This window comes from Pristiophorus japonicus, chromosome 1 (assembly GCF_044704955.1).
Source record: "Pristiophorus japonicus isolate sPriJap1 chromosome 1, sPriJap1.hap1, whole genome shotgun sequence".
NCBI lineage: Eukaryota > Metazoa > Chordata > Chondrichthyes > Pristiophoridae > Pristiophorus > Pristiophorus japonicus.
In genome coordinates this window covers 493216627-493236096 of record NC_091977.1, presented here as the reverse complement: position 1 = coordinate 493236096, position 19470 = coordinate 493216627, and the positions used below count along the sequence as shown (strand labels likewise).

General features: G+C 43.6%; 1 protein-coding gene across 3 annotated transcripts in view; it reads left to right on the top strand.

Moving 5' to 3' along the window:
* The first annotated feature begins 303 nt into the window (after positions 1-303).
* LOC139277198 (protein NDRG1-like) overlaps positions 304-19470 on the top strand; it is a 112411-nt gene continuing 93244 nt past the window's right edge. For 2 of the 3 annotated variants that reach the window (XM_070895360.1, XM_070895344.1), the window contains exon 1: positions 304-455. The gene's annotated coding sequence lies outside the window, so the exon portion shown is untranslated. Of the gene's footprint in view, positions 456-2743; positions 2855-19470 lie in introns of those variants that run through there. The other variant, XM_070895351.1, reaches the window with a different exon arrangement.

Genomic DNA, 19470 nt, shown 5'->3' with positions numbered 1-19470 from the left:
CATTTGTTTTGATTTTTCCCTCCTGACAGCCTTAATTGCCCTAGTACGTGGATGTGTTCGGCAGCACATGCGCCATCGCAACTAGTTCCAGATTTTTTAAAAATGGCATTTTTCATAGATTTGTTCCTTCTTGTCGTTTTTTCTTTTCTTTTTTCAAAACGTTTACTTTGTAAATAAATACATTTCCTTTTGTTTGCAAAGTAACAGCGTTAAATTTGCAGTGTTTTTCTTTAATTAAAAAAAACACGTGTCTGTGAGATTAAAAAAAAAGTGGGCAGGACTGTAACTGGAGGCTTTATAAAACCTCCTACATCCGCTCATATCAAAACAGTAACAGGCAGCTGAGAGAAATATACGGAGAGAAACTTCTGAAGTTTAAAAGATAACATTTTTTGAAAACAAACGGACTGTGATTGTCCAACAACCTTTGCTAACTGCGAGATCTTTAGTTTGAGGTACGTTTTAAGCAGTTTTGTCTTTTTGTTTTGACAAAGCGTGTTTCAACGTGTCGTGTCAATTTTGACTTGTTTTTGTATAGATGGTTTTGAAATAAAAGATTCAAAAAGCACTGATTGTTTTGTTAAAATTATTAAAGTGCATTGAATCCTATAACTTCTGTCGAGTGCAACAGATAAGATACTTATTCTCATAAGGTTTTAAGGGGCTAGCATAGTAATGTTTAGAAATCAAAAGACTCGGAATAAAATATAACTATTCTACTGCTTGTCTTTGTATCTTGGAGTTGTAACCATATGGAAAGCCTTGTCTTTGTAAAATTAGTTCTTTTCGCGGCGTTCTTGATCGATACAACTATATTTACTGTAATAAGTATATGCCCTGTTATCCTGCTGTCTCATCTTCCCGTACTATGCAGTACGAAAATGCTTTATTCCCGATTTCTAGTCATTAAACTCCCACCCCCAAGTAGAATATTCTGCATTATGCAACAGTACCTGTAAATGTGATTGTTTAAAGTCCCTAAATACGACGTGGACCTCACCACCTGTTGCTCCAAACAGTGAGTGCGCCCCCAAAAGGTAATAACGTACGTGTATTTAAAAGAAAATACCAAACCTACAAAACATTACTAATTTATGTCTGTTGTGTAAACAAAATATACCTCTGAGAGTTACTAGAGCTCGCCAGTTATGTTACAGGTGCCACTCAGCAGTTTATTCCCTGTAAATCATTGATCCCAGGCGTAATTTAGATGTAAGTAATAGCTTAAAGAACCCAATACTCTTGAGCTAATGTGGCCAAACAACAGTTGGAGAAATATAGTGAACAGCTGGTATTTTTTCCCAAAAAGGAAAGTTAGATTGCTGGGAGTACACTACATGGTGATTCATCTTTAAGGTTTGGATAGAGTTCTAATCCACTGGAGTTTAGCTGTTACAGCTTCAGATGTTATTTGAACCCCTCCTATCTTCCCCGTTGGATTGCTTGCAATGGACTTCCACCTACAATAGGGAGTTAGTCGACTTGTTGACGGCATCGTCAGCTGAATAGCCATCTTATCTTGCGGGCCTGTATTGTGTATTATGTTGATCATAGCATGTAATTAAAATGAAAACTTTTCAGAATAAAAGATTGCCAATGCTGGAAATCTGAAACGAGAACGTATTTTTATCAAGAATTTTAAACTTGGGAGGGTTGGAGAGTGCGTTCTGGATGTTATTTTCCCTCCTTCCCTCCAGGTCTTTGTACGGTTTCTCTTTGTTGTCTCTTTTGCTCTCCCACAGCCAGCTGTTGCTCAGGAATGCAACTTGGGCAAGAGGGAAGCTGTCCTTAGAAAGATGGGATGCTCCAGTAGGTTTAGCTGACGATATCTGGGGAGCAACTGTCAGCCTCCTTCCACGCCCTCAGCGGGGTCTGTTATGTTCTCTCAGAAATTACATTGGGAGGACTGGGATAGTAAGAGGAGTTTCCTCTCGTTTTCTTGCATTCTTTCTCAATCGCACACAAGCACCGGTTCAGTTCCCATTTTGAAAGTCGCCACAGGGGAAGCAATGAGGAACCGTGGGCACTACAACTGCACAAGCCGCACCTCGCTTGCTGCCAATTTAGTTGATCCAGATTCCCATCATCTCCATCTAAACTGTTGCCCCATCTGCTCCTTTCCACCCCCCCCCCCCAAAACTGTGGTGGGCGGGGTTTTTTTTGAGGGTGTCATTCCCAATTATAGCAACCAAGTCCATTGAACCAGCTTCGAACATTAGCAGTCAGCAAGTGCAGTTTGCGGGTTAATCCGCTGCTCGCTCTCATACCAGGCGGCACAACTATGCACCAAAGTTCGAGGCCTTGGGGCCCAGCCCAACTTCAAACTAACGAGCTTTTATAACCAATTGGGCTGGTAATCTTTCCGTTTTATTGACGATAAAAGGCATATATGCAATATTTACAATTCTACTTTTTTTTAAAGTTTTTTTTCATTTGAAGGAGTTGTCCGCGCAAGTGTGCGTGGATTTGTTTTGTTTTTTGTTTTTTTTAAAATGCGACCTCAGTGATTGGTCAAGTAACACGTCAATCAAGTGGCAGCAGCCAATCCGTTTGGTACGAGTCCCGCCTCCAACCGTTTTTAACTGTTATCGATTGTTGGGGCAAAATTCAAGGCGCAGCAAACCTGAGCTCAAACTATCAATCAAATTAAGCCCCCGCCCACCGCACGGTACTGACTCTCCGATTGGTGGTTGCGGGGGGACGGCGCAATAAAGGGTCAATCAGTACGTTTCCCGCCTCCGCCATAGAGCTCGTGTTTTCAAAAGTAAACAGATCATCGAAGCTGGAAAGCAGGCGGCAATAAGGCACCTTGTGTGGCGAGTGTGCGGTTTTATATTGGAGAATCAAGGCGGAGGTAATTAAAAAAAAAACTCGCTGCACTTCATGGTCCAAAAACTACTTCAAAAATTAAATTACAGTGATTTGAAATTGAAAGACTTGCATTTATATAATATAAAAACAGAAAATGCTGGAAATACACAGCAGGTCAGGCAGTATCTGTAGAGAGAGAGAGATATTTCAAGTCGATTACCTTTCCTCACCACTTAAATATATATATGTATATAATATATAGCAACTTTCATGCCCTCAGGATGTCCCAAAGCTATTTACAGCCAATGAAATACTGTTGTAATGTCAGAGATGTGGGCAACTAATTTTTACACAACTATGTCCCACAAACAGCAATGAGATAATGATCAGACAACCTATTTTAGTGTTGTTGGTTAAGGGATAAATATTGTCCAGATATCAGAAGTGCTCCCTTGCTCTTTGAACTGTGTCACGGGATCTTTGGCGTCTACCCAAGAGGACAGGCATTGTAAAGATGGCACCTCCGTCTGCAGCACTCCCTCAATCGCATTCTGTGCTGAAGTCTCTCGTGTGACTTGAACCCACAACTTTCTGACCTCTGAGGAGAGTGAGCCAAGTGTGATGTCTTAAATTAAAACTTCAAATTATATAGTTTCCACCCCCCCCTCAGTGTGACCAAGACTTTTTCTTGTACTCTGTTATGTCATCTAATTTTTAAAAAAGCAATAGCTGGTGTGATGGCTACCAATGTCCTTTTGACAGATGAGTTTCATCTTCCCATTTCTAGTACTATGTGACTTTCCAATTTGCCCTCATTTTGAGGGTGTCACTCCTATAGATAGTTTGAATGTTATTAAATTATATACCATAGAAACATAGAAAATAGGTGCAGGAGTAGACCATTCGGCCCTTCGAGCCTGCAAAGAGACAACAAAGAGAAACCATACAGTTATTTAATTTGCTATGTAACGTATATCAAGCAGAAAGTGGCTTTTGAATCCCCAGAAACTTAGACTTCATAAACTTCATAAACCCATCACTTGACTATCTGCTTTTAAAAAAAAAACTCTTGGTGATGGTATATTTATTTTGTTTATTTATATCATTTTGTTAATGACGCCATGAATTTTTATGTTTTGGGTTTTTTGTGCAATGTTTTTGTGGCATACTTATGTATTTTTAGTACATTAACTCTTTTTCATCAACAGTTTTCCAAGGTATGTTACAATTTATTATCCTGAAAAAGTGGCAAACTCTTTCGAAATGGAATGCAAAACAAAAAGTATTGCAGAAGGCTGAATACTCATCGGGTTTACACTTGTGAATTGATGGTTATGTTAGTTAAAAATATGTAACTGTCAATGTGAAGTTTCAAATTCTAATTAGTAAGTTTACAACTTCTTTTGAAACCAGGAATACTTGTGCTTTAGTGGAAGATTTGAGGGTCGAAATTTGTCTTGGGTACCTGTTATACGCCCTGCATGGTGCTCAGTTTCAATATTGATAAAAGAGCGATTACAGCAGTGGAAAGGACTTCTGTAAGAGTCAATAGGTACTGGAATCCATATGGGTAGAACGAAACAACAATAAAGGAAGCAAGACTTCAGTGGGAGTTATCTACAGACCTCCTGACAGTAAGTAATTTAGTTGAGGAGGGGTGTTGAGGAATGTATAGATAGGAAGATCATGGAAGCACGTAGCAGAAACATGGAAGCATGTAGCAGAAACAATGTGTTTATAATGTGAAATTTAAATTTTCACATCAACTCAAGAGGCAGAACAGCTTAAGTAGTACAATGTTTTCTGGGAAGAGTATGTTTTAGAACTGATGAGGGGTAAGGCCAAACTAGATTTGGGGGTGAAATTGCCCTGCGCCAGGTTTGGGGCACTTATTTCAATCTAAATGAAAATTTATTGCCAGCTCCAAGGGAAGGAAAATGACCCGGAATACGAGTCATTACGTTGGAAAAATATCCAGGGCGCTAGTGGAGGCTTTGTGCACCTCCGCGGAGCGAGGCGGAAGCCAGGCACTGTGTCTTGCTGACGCCTCGCAATATCCCTCCCCTTCTCTTAAAGGGGGTGATGCTGCGAAGCATAGCACCGGCTCCATGGCGCCCACTGGGTCACCAGGGAGGGTTTTGGCCGGGCCAGTGGCACCCAAGAGGAGGTATCAGGCTGCCTGTTGGCGCAAGGCCTTCCCTGGTAAAGCATACCAGCCACCACAGCTTTGCGACCTGCAAAGCCGTCGGTGGCATCGCCCCGTGCCAACCTCACTCCCGCGGGCAATATCCCCAAAAAGGGTCATTGCGCACGGCGTCCGCCGCTGCCCTGGCTGAAAATGAGGGGGGCGCGGTGCAAAGCCGTTTATGCCCACAGCATCCTGGGGGAAATTTCGGATGGGTCACTTCTGCCGCCTGCCCCTGGGCGAAAAGTACTTATTCGCCCAGTTAGCGTAACAGGCCTTTCGGAAAGAGGCAATTTCGGCCCCTTATTGTTTAACTAACCAGAATTAGTTAATAATCTGACTGTAATGGAACAGCTTGCAAATAGTAAGCTGAATTTGATAGTGGGTTTGAGGGAGAAGCAAGAGTCACAAGCCAAGGTTTTAAATTAAGTATAGCAACGTTTGAAGGGATGAGAAATAAATTGATCGCAGCAAACTGGGCTGAGTTGTTAATGCATAAACCTACAGACAAGCAGTGGGAAATATTCAAAGATATTTTTGGTACAATACCAAACCACTACATGCCCCACTCACGCAGGTAAACAACCGTGGTCAACAAACGAGGTAGCACAATATCAAGCTAAAAGTTAAAGGCTTGCACAATTGCAGGGAAAAGTAGAAATGGAGAACTATAAAAAACAACCTAAGAATACAAAGGAAGTAATGAGGTACAAAAAAAAGACTTTTTTTTGCAAGTAATATCAAAGCTAACAGTAAAAGCTTTTTATAAATATATTGTATGGGCCCATCAAAGACCGAAGCAGGTGATGCCCTGTACTATAAATGTTGAAATTAAAAAAACATGATATAACCAAAAATATTTTTAAAATTTAAGAGCACATGATGCACAAGAAAATAAAGACAGGTAGTGGGAGCTGTTTCTTTTAAACAACTAATGTTGCTATTAGATCAGCTAAAAGGATAATAGAAAAGAGCATTGTAGACAACTGGTAGCAATGGGAAAAGCTTTTTCAGATGTGAAAGGCAGAGGACTGTCGAAGTGTATTGGGCCATTTAAATGACACGTTAGTGAGGACTCTTGGGATATGGCGGAGGTACTAAATGAGTACTTTGCCTCAGTCTTTATTTTTGAAAATGATGTTCTACTGACAGAATTAAATGTTTTTTACCAATAAAGTTAATATTAAAATAGATGAACATATTGTTTTAGAAAACATTAGGAACCTCAAAATAGATGGGTCTGGTCTGTTGGCTCAGATGATCGCCACCCAAGGATCGTTAAGGAGATGGGGACAAGTGCTATCGCAACCTTAGTTCACTGGAGTCTGGGTTTGTTCACTTGGACTGTAAAAGGCTAACATTCCAATTAATGGGCCCAAATTTCGAGCCATGCCTAGAACGGCGCAGTCCCGACCTGGACGCCCGTTTTTCGCGCCCCAAAGCCTAAAAAAAACCTCCAGATTCTCCACCTCCCTGCAGGTCGTCTGGCCCTTGGCGCAGCGCAGCAGGAGCTGTAGGGGGCGGAGGCAGGTCCCTGCGCTGAAAACAGTGCCGGGACCTCTGCACATGCGCGCTACAGTGGGCGCGCAAGTGCAGTAGCTCCAGGCGCCCGAAACTGTGGGAGGGGCCTGAAGCATGCAGCCCCTAGCCCTGGCCGAATGGTGCGTGAATAAGGCTCCTCCCACGGCCAGCTCCTGCTTCCTCCCGACCCGACTCGACTCCTGCTTCCCATCCCCGGACCCGACACCGACTCCCGCTCTCCCCCCCCCCCCCCCCCCCCCCCCCGCCTCCCAGACCGGACCCGACACCCCCCCCCCCCCCCCCCCCCCGACCGGACCGGACCTGACCTCCCTCTCCCTCCCCCCGAACCGAACCGACATCCCTCCCCCGACCCGACCCAACGCCACCTACCTGTAAATCTGGTGCTAGGGACGGGCCCTGCCTGAAGTCTCGGGCCCGGCCCGTTCAGCCTCCCTCCCCCTTCTCCTTCCCCCCCCCCCCCCCCCAAATCTCCTTCCCCCCCCCAATCTCCTTCCCCCCCCCCAATCTCCTTCCCCCCCCCCCCAATCTCCTTTCCCCCCCCCCCAATCTCCTTCCCCCCCCCCCAATCTCCTTCCCCCCCCCCAATCTCCTTCCCCCCCCCCCCAATCTCCTTCCCCCCCCCCCAATCTCCTTCCCCCCCCCCCAATCTCCTTCCCCCCCCCCCAATCTCCTTCCCCCCCCCCCCAATCTCCTTCCCCCCCCCCCCAATCTCCTTCCCCCCCCCCCCAATCTCCTTCCCCCCCCCAATCTCCTTCCCCCCCCCCCAATCTCCTTCCCCCCCCCCCAATCTCCTTCCCCCCCCCCCCAATCTCCTTCCCCCCCCCCAATCTCCTTCCCCCCCCCCCCAATCTCCTTCCCTCCCCCCCCCCCCCAATCTCCTTCCCTCCCCCCCCCCCAATCTCCTTTCCCCCCCCCCCAATCTCCTTTCCCCCCCCCCCAATCTCCTTTTTCCCCCCCCCAATCTCCTTTTTCCCCCCCCCCCAATCTCCTTCCCCCCCCCCCCCCAATCTCCTTTCCCCCCCCCCCCAATCTCCTTTCCCCCCCCCCCAATCTCCTTTCCCCCCCCCCAATCTCCTTTCCCCCCCCCCAATCTCCTTCCCCCCCCCCCAATCTCCTTCCCCCCCCCAATCTCCTTCTTCCCCCCCCCCAATCTCCTTTCCCCCATCTCCCCTTTATCCCCTCCTCCCCCTTCTCCCACATCCTTCCCCCTTCTCCCCCCATCCCCCTTCACAACAGCGATGGGAAACATTTAGAACCATAGAAATTTACAGTGCAGAAGGAGGCCATTTCGACCCATCGTGCCCACGCCGGCCGACAAAGTGCCGCACGGCCCTTGGTCAGCAACCCTGAAGGTTACATATAAACCTATGAGCAATGACGGAAAGACAAAGAGCAACCAGTCCGCCACACACAACTGCGACACACCTTATACTCCTATTTAAAACAGTGTCCAACAGATTCTAGGGAAAAAAAATTCCACTTAAAAAAAAAAGCAAGAACACACTAATGAGACACCATGGATGAATAAAGACATAAGGGAAAAATTAAGGGTAACGAAAGAGGCATATACTAAGTACAGGTGCAGCGTCGAGAATCTGAGGCCATTCCAGGCTTTTCTGGACTTTCAATTGTCTTTCTGATGTCATGAATCTGGAAATGCCCTAGCCTAGGTTCGGGTATTTCCAGCTTTTGGAACGTCAAAAAGGGGGACGTGCGGGCGAGGAGCTGTTCCGGCTGGCCCTGTCAATGAGGTTGTCAGGCGCGGCCCCATTGTGGAGGAGCTGTTCGGGCCGGCGAAGAGGCCCCCAGGTAAGGGCAGCGGCGGTGAGGCGAGGTCTGAGGTCGGCAGGTCCGGATTCCAGAACATTTTATGGATTCCGGATGACCCTGCCACCAATCGATCCAGAACTCTGGATTTTCTACGCTGCACCTGTACATGGACAGCAGAGAAGAGCATGACGAGGGAAAATACGAAGAGATGAGGAGAGAGGTTTTAAAAAAAAAAATCAGGAAGGCAAAGAGGAAGTATGAAATTAAGTTATCAAGGAAGATGTAACATATTCTACAGACACATAAATTTTAAAAAAGGAACGTCTGGATGGGAATAGGGCTACTAAGCGATGGACAGGATAAAATCAGACAGAAATGGCAGAAATATTAAATAATTACTTTGTTTCAGTATTTACCAGGGTGGCAGATCAGGTGGCCATGATACCAGAAGATGAGATTAGAAATGATAGTTAAAATAAAAAGAGGAGATATTAAATAAACTAATCAAGCTCTGGTCGGATTACATTCACGCATTTAAAAAAAAAAAAAAAATCTCGAAGAGATAGCAGAGGCACTATTACATATTTAATAATTTGTTAGTAAAATACATAATGCCAGTGGGCTAGCAGATAAATTAATGTGATACCTAATATATAAGAAGGGAGATAGAACATGTTAAGCTGACTGGTCTATAGTTCTCGGAACAGTGGTAGGAAAAATAATGGAATCCCTACTAAAGGAGAAAATAGAAAAACACCTAGAAACCAAAAATATAATAACGATGAGTCACCATGGATTTCAAAAGGTCTTGCTTGACCAACCTTATTGAATTCTTTGAAGAGGTAACAGAGAAGGATAATGCAGTAGATGTCATTTATCTAGATTTCCAAAAGCCTTTCATAATGTACCACATTATAAACTAATGAATAAGGTCAGAGCACACGAAGTCAAGGGACAAGTAGCAGAATGGATAGCTAGCTGGCTTCTAAACAGAAAGCAGAGAGTAAGGGTAAAGAGTAGCTATTCAGAGTGGCAGACGGTAAAAAGTGGGGTCTCACGAGGATCAGTGCTGGGACCAATGTTTAGAATTTATATTAATGATTTAGACTTTGGAATCAAAAACACAATTTCTAAATTTACGGACGACGCCAAAATGGGGTGGGATAATCCGTACTGAGGAGGACTGCAATAAATTATAAGAAGACATTAATAAACTTGCAGATTGGACATCTAATTCGCAAATAAATTTCAATACAGATAAGTTAGATAGTAAGATAAATAAGTAGGTCACATATTACTGGGGGGGGCGGGGGGGGGGGGGGGAAGAGAGAGAATCTAAATGGAGTAGAGGAGCAAAGGCATCACAAAGTATCGACGCAGGGTTAATAAGGCCAAAAGCTAACCAAACACTAGAGTTTATTTCTAGAGGGATAGAATTGAAAAGTAGAGAAGTTAAGCTAAACTTGTATCAAATCTTGGTAAGACCACAATTGGAGTACTGTATACAATTCTGGTTACCATATTATAAAAAGGGATATAGAGCAATGTTTCTCTAACTGTGGTCCGCAGACCCCTGGGAGTCCGTAGAAGCTTCGCGGGGGTCTGCGACCAGAGGTAATTTCAAGCCTGCTCCTCTTTTTTTTTTTATAAAACCAATACTGAATTCAGTTCTTGCGAATTTTTCTCAACAGCTGTCACTCACTTTGCAACGAGCGCTCCCTGCCAATCAAGCCCTTTGCTTTCGCTGGCACCGCAACCCTGTGCCATTCTCCCGATACGTGATCAGAGCGCCTTCGGAGCCCTTCAAGTGCCTGAACGTGTTCACGCAAATGCGTACAATCCCACAGTACAGCTGTTATAAAACGTGCCAGTGGGACAGTATGGCAGTGAGCCATGCTTCCAGCAGCATGTGCATGGGTCCCATGCCCTCGCTCACCATGGCCTGCTGACAGTGCTGGACAATTTAAGCCAAGTGGCTAATAGTGGCCATCTGTTGCTGCGGTGTGCCCAGATTGGTGGGCGAAGCAGGCATACCCTGCCGATGGCTAAGCGATTATTAAAACCCTCTTTACATGCAGCACTTTAATATTATGAGTATTATATAATATTATAATGTAGATGTGGGAATCTGTGATTACTCAATCGATTTGGAAAGGGATCCTTCAACCAAAATAGTTTGAGAGGCACTGGAGAGAGTGCAAAAAATATTTACCAGAAATGGAAGGTTATACATATAGATGAACAGGCTGGGTCTAGGGGCGAGCTAATCGAGGTCTGTAAAATTTATGAAAGGTTTTGATGAGTAGACAGAGTGTTTCCACTTGTGGGGGAAGACCATAACTAGAGGCCATGAATATAAGACAGTCACCAAGAAATCAAATGGGGAATTCAGAATAAACTTCTTTACCAAGAGATTGGTGAGAATATGAAACTTGCTACTACAGGGAGTGGTTGAGGTGAATAGTATGGATGCATTTAAGGGGAGGCTAGATAAGCATATGAGGGTTATGTTGATGGATTTAGATGAGGAAAGGCTGGAGTAGAGCATAAACGCCAGCATGGACTGGTTGGGCTGTATGGCTTGTTTCTGTCCTGTTAATCCTGTTTTGAAAGTTGTTACTGAATCTGCCTCCACAAGCCTCTTAGGCGGTGCATTCCATATCCTAACAATTTCTTCTCATTTCCCCTCTGGTTCTTTCTTAATGATAAGAAACTAGAAACTGGAGGAAGAAAGGGATTTGGATATCCAGGTACACAAATCACTAAAGGATAATGCACAGTTACAAAATGTAATCAACAAGGCTAATGGAACTTGCTATCAAAGGAAGAGGCAAATAGCTTGGATGCTTTCAAAAATAAATTAGACTAGTACATGAGAGTAAAGGGAATAGAAACATATGCTGAGATGAGGTAGATGGAATGAGACAGACTATTTGGGCCGAATGGCCTGTTCCTGTGCTGTATATTCTATCTAATGCTATCTAGGCGGTTTTGAATATAAAGCGGAAGAAGTGATGCTACAGTTATACAGAGCCTTCATCAGACCCCATCTGGAGTATTGCTTTCAGTTTTGGGCACTGCATCTCAAGGAAAAATATATTGGCCTTAGAGAGAGTACAGTGCAGATTCACCAGGCTTTAGGGGTGAAGTTATATAGACAGGTTGCATAAACTTGGTTTGTATTCCCTTGAGTATAGAAGGTTGAGGATGAGGGATGATTTTAATATAGGTGTTTAAGATGATTAAATGGTTTCATGGGGTATATATAGAGAAGTTTTTTCCTCTGGTGGCGGGACGCAATTTTAAAATTAGAGCTAGGTAATTTAGAAGTGAAATCTGGTAGTACTTTTTCCACATGAGGGTAATAGAAAAATTGAATTCTCTCTCCCAGAAGCTTTGCCTGCTGGGTCAATTGAAATTTTCAAGACTGGGATTGATAGATTTTTGTTAGATAAGGATATCAAGGGATATGGATCGAAGGCAAGTAAATAGTCGAAGTACAGATTAGGCATGATCCAGTTAATTGATGCAACAGGCTCCAGGGGCTGAATAGCCTATTTCTGTTCCTATGAAGTTAATGGAACTGAATATCGAGCAGCTGATGCAATACTGCTCACCTTGCGCCACCAAACAAGATTAATTTCCACTCCTTCATATTTTACAGACTTTTCTATCTCGGCAAATTCCACGTAGCATTGCATTTTAGTTAGAAAAAAGAAACTCTTGGGAAGTAAGGTTAAATGTAGGCCATTCACATGTTGGCAATTCAGCAAATATAGTTGTGATGAAATTAAACAAAGTTTTTAGAGTTTCAGCATTTGAGTGCAAAATTGACCTTTGATTTGTTGGTTTATTAATGGCTCTTGCCTTGAATATATTCGCAGTAGTGTATTTGTTGCCAAGAGAATTGTCAGTGGCCCAAACCAAACTCTCTTTTATCAATTTTATCAACACTGGATATTGAGTTTGCATTGTTCAACTGATTGCACAAACAAGTCCCTATCTCTTGCAGTTAGCTAACAACTGCATCTTCCAGTGCAATATAAAAGCAGAAATGGTGGCTAGGTATTGTTCTTGATCCCTGATCTGTGCACAGTAAGTACATTTTCCATATCACTGAGTAGTCATTGGGTTGAGAGTGTCTGTTGATTACCACTTTATTCTGGGCTCTGTAACTATAATCGGACCAAATACATTTACCAGTCAAAAATCATCGATTCAGACTAATTCAGTTTTAAAATCTTCTGATGTATACCTGACGGGAAGCGTGAGAACATCTGCAGGGAAAGTCTGTACCACTCTGGCTTCACAAGAAGAGCAGTATAAATGCAGCCTGTCTGATCATGAAGTATAACAAAATTACTACTTATTGCCCCACTTCTACTCCAGTCACCAGTACTTTCCCCCACCCCACCCAATTATCTTTCCCATCCCCTGACTGCTAAGGCACAGTTCCGTGTTTGCCCTCTGTTACATTGCTGAAATACCCATTTACATGTCTGAGCCCAGAAGGTGAACATCAACATATAGTTTGTAGGTGGGGGTGTGAAGCCGTCAAAGCTGAAACTGATCCTCTCCTGAATGGATGTCCACTCAAACATTTAGCAGATGTCGCTGAATAGTAATCGGGAGTGATGATGGTGGCTGTATTCTCCCCCACCAATGCATCCCAAAGTGCTGAGGCCAGTTGTAACATGCTTTGCTATCCTGATTTTTCAGTATTTAAGACTGATGTTGTATGTACTGATAGTGAAGGCATTGTGAGCTTGGGTGTATTGCAAAGAATTTCAAGTATCCATGGCAAGGAATGGAAAAAATACTGCTTTCTGTTCTTCAAATATAGTTTCTTCACATCTTTTTGTGACTCAAATCTAATATCTATCACCTCTTCGCTTTATGTTCCCACTTTCATCATCCTTCATTTGTTAAAATTCTTGCTGTCTACTCATAACCAACTTAAAGTTGCACTCTCGCATCTTGATTGTTAAAGCTGTCTCGAAGAAGTGTAGATTTCTCTAATGCTAAAAATATTTTCCCTCAACATATGTTAAATACAAGTTTGTCCAAGACTTAACTTACTGTTCTGATATATGGGGAGCATGTTTTAGCATCTGGACAGACTTAAGAAAACAAAGTTCCAATCCCTTGGTAGCTTCTAACCTCTAATTTTTCGGGGGGGAAATTGCCCCCTTTAAAGCCCGTTGCCGTGCTAACGGGGCGGTAAGGCTTTTTTGCCTGGGGTCAGGCGGCTGGGCCGACCCATCCGCAAGTGCCCCCGAGCCGGAGGTGGCGGGAACGCTCCGTGTTTCTATCCCGCTTGGCGCTCCGACCACTTACTGCCTGGTGGTGACCTCTTTTCCCTCGCGTGGTGGAAATTGCCCCACCGGGGCGCGGCCGCCACTGGTTGGTGCCCTGGACAGTGTTGCAAGTCGGGAAGCTGCCAGTGGCTGGGCAGTGCGGCCGCCCTTAAAGGGGAGGGCGCGCGGCCACCCTTTTGTTTTAATTGTCTGACTCCTGAGTCAGCCCGACCATGGCAGTCGGGCTGCCAACAGGTAGCCTGGCACCCTCTCTTGGGGCCGAACCCCTTTCTGGTGGCCCAGTGGACTCCACGTAGACCTCATAGCGTTCCTCCTCTTTAAGTGAAGGGGAGGGACATTGCGACACGTCAGCGCCCCGCTCCCGCTCCCGCCTCTACATGGCCTCAAACAGCGCCCCGAAGCACTGGGAGGCGGTGTCAGAGTTAGAGCCAGATTTTCCGGTTCTTCCGTCTGACACCCGCCAGGCGGTAAATTTCCGGTTGAATCAAAGTGCCCTTAATTTTCCGCTCAGTGCAATTTCGGACCCTTCATCTTTTGGCTTCTTGTGACTTGTGTTCTCTTGCTAACTCTAACTAGTGCTCCTTCTTTCCTTCCTGTTCTCTGCTTCAAATATGGCATCCAATATATTCTTCCTCTTCCCTATAACACCACAGTGTTGAAATTCAGACATGTATGGCAGGCTTCTAGTTTAATTTTCCTGAAACTCAGAATTTCCCTCTTGCAGCCTTCTGTTTTTTTTTAAACCCTAGCTTGCCACTACCTAATGGCTTTCCTCACTACTTTTAATTTGTGCTTTTATACAAGGGCTTTGACCCTTCACCTCGATGGCACGGTAACATAGTTATGTTATTGGTCTAGCAATCCAGAGGCCTCTCCCACTGCAGCTGGGGAATTTAAATTCAGTTAATTAATTCATCTGGAATAAAAAGCTAGTATCGGCAATGGTGATCATGAAACTACTGGATTGTCGTAAAAACCCATCTGGTTCACTAATGTCCTTTAGGGAAGGAAACCTGCTGACTTATATGTGACTCCTGATCCTCAGCAATGTGGTTGACTCTATACTGCCCTCTGAAATAGCGGTTCACCACCACCTTCTCGAGGGAAATCGGGGAAATGCTGGCCTTGTCAGCAGTGTCCACGTTCTGTGACTGAAAAAAAACCTTGCTTCTTCAATGGGGAAAAAAATTAACCAAAATGTTTTTCAATCGTGTCTTATTATTCAGTCTAACTTTAAACTAGTTTGTAACCAGTCAAATACAGGCTTGGGATTTATTTAGGTCTGCGAAACACACTGCATTTGTTAGTACATTGTTTCTTTGGCGTTTAATCTGTTTGGAATTTAATCTCTCTTTCATCATACAGTGCACTGGCTTTGATAAATTTGTTTGAATAAGATAGGGGATTTGCTGTGCTGGCCCACAATAGACTGCAGCATTGTGCACATATGGTACCCAGCATACTGGTTAGACTAACTTATGCTCTGTTAATTATTGCTATAATGCTTCAGAGGCACCAAGCACCACCTTGTAGTGGATTCTTTTCCTATCAGGGCAAAACAGTTTAGTATTGTTGGCCTATACGAATACTCAACAGCCTTGCAAGGTCTGCAGCCAGTAATGTAAAGTTGTGAACACTACTCTGGAACAACAATATGTCTGCAAATCTTGTGTGTACAGTTGCTGGTGCTGTGAAATCTGCCTGTGATTAGAATTTGGAACAATAATTGCACCTCCATGAAAAATCATCTCTGCTGTAGATACTGTCACTGATTCAGTGGCACCTGTCGCACTTTTTTTTAAGCAGTCTGCGTGTCTTTTACAGGGTTAACGTTTCATGTTGGTAACCTTTTGTCATTCCTGAAACTCTGTTCCTCTCCCCACAGGTGTTGTCAGACCTGAGTATTTCCAGCATTTTCTGTTTTTATTTCAACTTCAACAACTTGAATTTATACAGCGTCATTAACGTAGTAAAATGCGCTAAGGAACTTCACAGGAGTATTTGACACTGAGCCACATAAGGAGATATTAAGGCAGATGACCAAAAGCTTGGTCAAAGAGGAGCGTCCTAAAGGAGAAGGTAGAGAGGCGGAGAGGTTTAAAAATTCCAGAGCTTAGAGCCAGGCAGCAGAAAGCACGGCTGCCAATGGTTGAGCGAATATAATCAGGGATGCGTAAGAGGCCAGAACTGGAAAAGCACAGATCTGAGAGTTGGAGGAGTTTAGAGGTGAGATGGGGTGAGGCCATGGAGGGATTTGAAAACCAGGATAAGAATTTTAAAATTGAGGCGCTGCCAGACCAGGGAGCCAATGTAGGTCAGCGAGCACAGGGGTGATGGATGAACGGGATTTGGTTTTGGATCAGCTCAAGTTTATGGAGGGTGGAAGATGGGAGGCCAGCCAAAAGAGTGTTGGATGGAATAGGCAAATCTAGAGATAACAAAGGTATGGATGAGGGTTTCAGCTGCAGATGAGCTGTGGCAGGGATGGACATGTTATGGAGGTGGAAGTAGGTGGTCTTGGTGAAGGCGCAGATATGGTGTCAAATACAATTGCGAACAGTCTAGTTCAGCCTCAGAAAGTTGCCAGGGTGAGGGATCGAATTGGCGGCTAGGGAACGGAGTTTGTGGCGGGGACCGAAGACAATGGCTTAGGTATTCCCAATATTTAGTTTGAGGAAATTTCTGCTTATCTATTACTGGCTGTCGGACAAGCAGTCAGACAAATTAGAGACCGTGGAGGTGTCAAGAGAGGTAGTGGTGCAGTAGAGCTGGGTGTCGTCAGCTTACACGTGGAACCTGACTTTGTTTTCAGGTGATGTCGCCGAGGGGCAATATGTAAATGAGAAATACGAGGGGGCACAGATGGATCCTTGTGGGACTTCAGAGGTAACTGAGTGGGAAGAGAAGCCATTGCAGGTGTTTCTCCGTCTACAACTGGTTAGATAAGAATGGAACCAGGAGAGGGGCTGGAGGAGGATAGAGTAGTCAACCATGTCAACGACTGCAGACAGATCGAGGAGGGATAGTTTATCACGGTAACAGTCATATAGAATGTCATTTGTAACTTTGACAGGGGCTTGGATTGATTAGATTCAGATTTTTAGCATCCGCAGTATTTTGCTTTTGCCTTTTATAAGAATTCATTCACACTGCCCTGCATCTCCTTGTATGATACCATAACAATAGTGTACGCTCTTGTGACCTGAAGTCAATTATTTGGGTCTTTTGCACGTGTGCTACTTCAGTATCTCAAGTTGGACCAACAAAACACTTGGTCATATGGAGCCAAGTACAAATTGATAGCTGCTTGATTTCACAGACATGCAGAGACGCTATTCTGATTAGACTGACTAAATCAGTACAACATATCTTCGCATTATATAAAATAAAAAGCGCTATGCTTCTCTACATCTATAGATGCAGGCTCAGTGTGGCTGAGTTGGTGGCGAGCTACTATCCTGGCTCCATGCCGGCGTCCTCCTCGACTTTCCCCTGATGGGGTTAAGGAAGCAGGTCTGATGTAATATAATGATATGTCATTAGCCAGTTTCTTTAAAGGGACCATGGCTCCATTGATTTTGACAATTGTGCTGTCAACTGCACAAAGGTGCACGGCTGCACCCAGGTTCTCCCATGACTCCCTCCATATGCTTCTGGAGAGAGTCAGAGCACAGAAGGAAGTTCTCTTCCAATCCCATAGGTGGAAGTAACCTCCGCAGAATACCAACGCAGCCTGGTTGCACAGGAGGGCACAAGCAGGGATACCGTCAAGAGGAGCTGGCTGCAGTGGCGCAAACCTTTCAATTATCTCAGTAAATCACAAAACATTACTGCAAAGCCACGCTCAACCGCATCCTGCTGTTGTTGATGAAGGAATTTGTGCCTTCAATATACATTTTTCAACGCTATATTTGAATGAATGGATGTGTTTTTTCAGTATAGTCATACCACTTTCAAAAGATCTGAACAGACATGTACTCTGTCAGATTATCTGTTTTACTCTGTTTTCTTGAAGTATAATCCAGGTGGTTTTCTTTTATCCGCAGTAATCCCCCATTGTGTACTGCTGATAGAATTTGGTTACCGATACAACTGGCTGAAATTCCATTCCATATGTTGATCAAGTTTATTTTTTTTTAAACTGTACGTGCTGGAAATCTGGAACGAAAACAGAAATTCTAAACATCTGTGCTGAGATTAAACAAGTTAACATTTCAGGAACTATACCACAACAACTTGTATTTATACCACAGAAAGCTTTAGTTTCCTGTGTTTACCCTTGCTACTATCTGCAAGCTTTTAAATCCCAATCGTGACATCCCCTAACAGCTAGTTATTAATTCTCGTAACACTGGTAATATTTTGAATTTTATTTAAGTTTTCCAATGGTTTTGGTTCTTTGTCTAGGCTCTCCAATTTAAAAAAATCAAATAAAATAACCTTACAAGATCAGTGGACCTATTCTAACTCTTGTGTCTAATTTCACTAACAGAACAATGGTAGAAAACCTGATATTTAAACTAAGTGTGCAGTGGGAAGTGTAGGAAGACCTGTGTACTTCGAGCGTTTGCCACTTTTAACTAATATTGGGCTACTGTGATGTGTTTATTGAATACTTGCATTGGAGGCTGTTCAGAGATGGAAGGTTCACTAGGTTGATTCCGGAGATAAGGGGTTTGACTTATGAAGATAGATTGGGCCTATACACATTGGAGTTCAGAAGAATGAGAGATGATCTTATTGAAACTTGTAAGATAATGAGGGGGCTTGACAAGGTGGATGCAGAGAGGATATTTCTACTCATAGTGGAAACTAAAACTAGGGGACATAGTCTCAGAATAAGGGGCCGCCCATTTAAAACAGACGGGGAGGAATTTTTTCTCTGAGGATTGTAAATCTATGGAATTCTCTGCCCCAGAGAGATGTGGAGGCTGGGTCATTGAATGTATTTAAGATAGAGGTAGACAGATTTTTGAGTGATTAAAGGGTTATGGAGAGCGGGCAGGGAAGTGGAGCAGAGTCCATGATCAGATCAGCCATGATCTTATTAAATGGCAGAGCAGGCTTGAGGGGCCAGGTGGCCTACTCCTGCTCTTATTTATTATGTTCTTATATTGAATGTTTGTGTTGAGAAATTGTACAATGTTTCGCTTTTAAAATGCAGTCTTTGTCATTCCCCCATCAAATTTACCACTGACAAGGATCTAGATAAATTTAGTAAAAGTGATTTGCACATTTTTTTTTTCAAGCGTACATGCACATTCCAAGTTCGCTAAGGATGAAGTTAAGATCTTCAGGGTGTTTGACTTGGCACTGAATGTTCAGTCAATGGAGCAGCAATCATTAAAGCAAATACAATGCAGAGTTATATTACTAACTCAGTGGAATATAAGTTACATACAGGATGTCATATTGAAACTATACAGTGCTTTGGTCAGATTGCACCGAGATTATTCTATACTATTTTAGTTACTCAAAAACATGAGCGACATGTACAAAGACCAGATGCAGTGCAGAGAAGAGTTCAGTAGTGCAACAGGCTGATCTCAGTTAATAAGGAAAGGCTTGGGGAAACTTGGCTCTTTCAGCCTTGGAATGTGGTGAGTGACTGAGGGGGCCTGGGACAGTTATACAAGGTACTAACTGTATAAAAATGGAGTGAACCCATTTATATAGTGCTTTTCACAACCTCAACGCCCCAAAGCACTTTACAGCCAATTAAGTAGTTTTGAAGTATTGTCACTATTGAAATGTATGAAACCAGACTGGCACCAGATGTTTTGTATTGTACATTTGTTGAAACATAGAAAATAGGTGCAGGAGTAGACCATTCGGCCCTTCTAG